Here is a 4,120-nt window from a genome sequence, read left to right as displayed (position 1 = left end):
CATTCTAGTTCAGGCCACATTTACCTCTCACCTGGACAGTAGCGAGAGCCCCCCAGTGGGTCTCCCAGTCTCTTCTCTCAAATCAGAGCAGCCAGCATGTTCTATCAGTCGCAACTCTGAGCATGTCTCCTCCCTGCTGAAAACCTTCAGTGCCTCCCGATTGCCCTTAGAACAAAGTCCACACTCCCCAGCGTGGCACACAAGCCCTAGCAGGCAGTCACGTGTGCTCCCCTCCACGCACCCCAGCCTTCCTGCTTTCACACCTCCACACCTTTGCACTTGAAGTGCCCTCTACCCACGATGCGATTGCCCTTAGAACAAAGTCCACACTCCCCAGCGTGGCACACAAGCCCTAGCAGGCAGTCATGTGCGCTCCCCTCCACGCACCCCAGCCTTCCTGCTTTCACACCTCCACACCTTTGCACTTGAAGTGCCCTCTACCCACGATGCCTTCCCCTGCAAACTCCTAGCTGTCCTTCAAAGCCCAGCTCCTCTCAGAGAAACTCCATGCATCCATTATAGTGTGACTTGAGTGAATGAATTTCTCCTCAAAGTCAGGGGCTGTCTTTTCTTCATCCACCACACCAGTGCCTAGCTTAAAGCAGTTGTCTGGCAGTGTTTGTGACTCCCTGAGGTCACAGCCAGCATCTGGGCCCTCCTCTGCCCCATCCCAACACCCCCCTCCCACCATGCCCCTGCAGTCCTGTGGTTTCCAAGTGCCATGGCAAGCCCTGTGGTCCTGCCACCCCTTCCTCATCTGGCAGGCTGGGACTGCAGTTCTTCTGGGGTGTACAGATGGCAAAGTAGCCCTAGGTGGGTAGAGCTGTGGCTTTCACCAATACCACCCAGCTCCAGGAGAAACCATCCTCTTACCAAGATTGGAGAGGAAGAAAATCCCAGGGGCCATGTTCAGAGATTTGGCCAGGGACCAAGAGACCTCATTCAGCCTTTGTCTGTATGTGACTGCGTGCCCCTCTGTACCTCAGTTTCCCCATCTGTTAAGAGTGGATTGGGTTAAAGCCTCCGAAAAAGGGTTTAACTCCGGCTTCCAACTCCGGCTGTGAAAGCTTTTGTGGGGCCTCCCATAAGCCCAGACCAAGCTACCAAAGGAAAGAGTGCCACCTACTGACGCCAGCCTCCGTCCAGAACACTGAGCCATGAAAGGCACCATCAGAACGTGCAACCTTCAAAATGAGCAACTGTCTGCTTTCTCCCTTCACATAGGCACGGCCACCTCCCTTTTCATGGGGCAGAGGGGCACCCCCTCCAGCCTGGCCAAGGAGCCTTGGCTGCACTGCTTACCCCACCATACCCTTTCCCCAAGCCCCAGGAAAATGAGGAGCCCCCATGCCAACCTGCCCTGGGCCAGCCCATGGCCAGGGTAGCCCCCCTGCCAGCCCCCCTCGCACTGGGCCACGGCTGGAGGTGAGGAACAATGATCCCTATTGTGACTAAATTTTCCCCTGAAGATCTCATTCAAGATGTTAGAGTGAGCGATCATAAAAGGAATTAATAGTTGATTCGCTGTATAATTTCCTAGTTCAATATACTTTAGTGCAGCGACTAAATGAGCCATCCCAGCCGTTCAGTGGGGCCAGATAGCGACTTTATCACTGGGATCTCAGGCTGAGGAATAAAAGCAATTCTTCTGAAGTAATTGTGTCTAATTAAAAGAAACATTTAAAAAGTGTAACCAAAAGGAATTCATTTCAAATGGAAAATTAATGCTGAAAAATAGCCCTGAGCTCTCTTGTCGCAGCTAATAGCCAGGCAGCCGCAGAATAATTAAACTGTTTTGAAATGTCGATACCATCCTCCTCGGGAAAAGATGGCCATGGCTGAGCACATCACAGGCATCAGCAAACAGGGTGGCTTCCAGAGAGGTGGCCAGCACTGGGACTTGAGGTCAGCCACGGGTTTCCAGGCTGGGTGAGGACAAGTCCACCCCAGACAAGGCTGGAAGAGGTTGATACCGAGGCACTCAATGAGGGGAGCCCCACTTCCTGAGGGCCTGAGCACCCCTCTGAATCTTCAGAACAACCCTGCAAATTGAGTCTTATTATTATGATTGTTGTTATTATGATTGAAATTCAAAAAGGCAATTCCCTATAATAAGATACCTTGTCCAAAATCATAGCCACAGACCCGGGCTGAACCATGGCGGAGAAAACTCAAAAGACTGTGAAGATTGCTCCGGGAGCAGTTGTATGTGTAGAAAGTGAAATCAGAGGAGATGCAACTATCGGACCTAGCACAGTGATCCACCCAAAAGCACGAATTATTGCAGAAGCCACGCCAATAACCTAATCAAATAACAAGACTTTATCATAAACACTCACCTGGATAATATCACTCCTGACACTGAAGATCCAGAACCCAAACCCATGATCATTGGCACCAATAATGTGTTTGAAGTTGGCTGTTATTCCCAAGCCATGAAAATAGGAGATAATAATGTTATTGTATCCAAAGCATATGTAGGCAGAAACGTAACATTGACAAGTGGCTGCATCTTTGGAGCTTGCTGCAACCTGAATACTTTTGAAGTCATCCCTGAGAATTCGATCTATGGTGCAGACTGCCTTCGTCGGGTGCAGACTGAGCGACCACAGTCCCAGACGCTACAGCTGGATTTCCTGATGAAAGTCTTGCCAAATTATCACCACCTAAAGAAGACTATGGAAGGAAGCTCAACTCCAGTTAAGAACTAAGAGCAATATATGACATGAAGATAACATTTCATCTTTGGCCACTGTCCTTCAAAAGGGCCACAGGTTTACGCACTCGTAGCAGTTCACAGAATAATACATGTTGACTTTATTTTGTAAAATTGAGTTAGAGATAAAAGTAATGGGTTTTCATTGTAACTGTCCTCTATAATTCACATGAAATGTATTATTTTCCTATATCCTTGTTCCTTTTTTGAAAATTTACAGGTTTTGTTTACCTTGTATTTCATAAAATGTTAGCCACAAATTTTAGTTATGTAAAAGACTATCCAGGATAAGAAAGGGCATATTGTTACGTATTTATATTCTAGCTGATGACAGGCCTTTAAGTGAGCATACTTTAAGAAGTTTTTCTACTTGCATTAATTTTCCCAAAATAGCTGTCTTAATTTTTATTATGTACTAGCCGTATTAAAGTTAATGTATTTACCTGTCAAAAAAAAAAATCATAGCTACAAGGGTACTTCAAAAAGTTCATGGAAAGATTCATATTATCTTTCCAAGAACTTTTGAAGTTCCCCTGTACTGTGTAGTGGAGTCAAGATTCGAATCCAGGTCTGCCTGGCTCTGACGTCCATGTTGATTTTACTACACTGGACGTTAGGACTCAGCACTGGCAAAGAGGCCAGATGCTTTCTAATGCTCTAGTCCTCAATCCTGCCCACCCATTAAAGTCACCTGATTCCACACCCAGAGAGCTTTGAAAACCCAGCTCCATTCCCAAACACTTGGACTTCATTGGTCTAGGGGCAGCATGGGCAACAGTATTTTTAAAAATCTGCCCAGGGGACTCGATTGTGCAGCCAAGTTTGAGAACCATTTTTCTACCCCAATCATCTGGCACCCTTTACCTGGCAAACAATCCCTGAAATCTTCCCACCCACTTGCTGTGGGGAGTTTTGGCCTCCCCAAGCTCTGAAAGCAAATGCCTTCCTAACAAGCTCGCAATCAGGATGAAATGAACAAAGAGAGACTCATTTAGAGCCAGCACTTAGTAGATACTCAATAAACGTCAGTTTCCAAGTGGAGGGCAGCAAAAAGTCAGATCCCAAGATGAAACCTCTAGCAAGCCTTGACTTCAGCTTCTGACTCCTTTAAACCCTGGGGAGCGGGTGGACCAGGGGAAAGAAAAAACTAATCTCAAGAATTTAACAGTGAAGACAATCTGGCCAAAAGAGTTATGTTCCAGGGAGGTCATGCTGGCTTTAGAACCAAACCTGAATTATTGAATATACACAAAAACCCACTTTTTTTTTTTAAGTGCTTACAGTTACTCAAACTAGGCTGAGTGGCCTATGATCAGTGATTAGGGGGCATGCTTTAATGAAATAGAAAAATAATTTGAAATATTTTGTCATCCATGAGTTGCTTATATGCTGCCAAGCATTCCT

General features: G+C 46.5%; 1 pseudogene; it reads left to right on the top strand.

The window, feature by feature from the left end:
- The first annotated feature begins 2,157 nt into the window (after positions 1 to 2,157).
- LOC103581913 lies at positions 2,158 to 2,711 on the top strand (annotated as a pseudogene).
- The last annotated feature ends 1,409 nt before the right edge of the window (positions 2,712 to 4,120 follow it).

The sequence above is a fragment of the Galeopterus variegatus genome, unplaced genomic scaffold (genome assembly GCF_000696425.1).
Source record: "Galeopterus variegatus unplaced genomic scaffold, G_variegatus-3.0.2 Scaffold14274, whole genome shotgun sequence".
In the NCBI taxonomy this organism is placed as follows: domain Eukaryota; kingdom Metazoa; phylum Chordata; class Mammalia; order Dermoptera; family Cynocephalidae; genus Galeopterus; species Galeopterus variegatus.
This window is presented reverse-complemented; position numbering and strand designations above follow the sequence as displayed.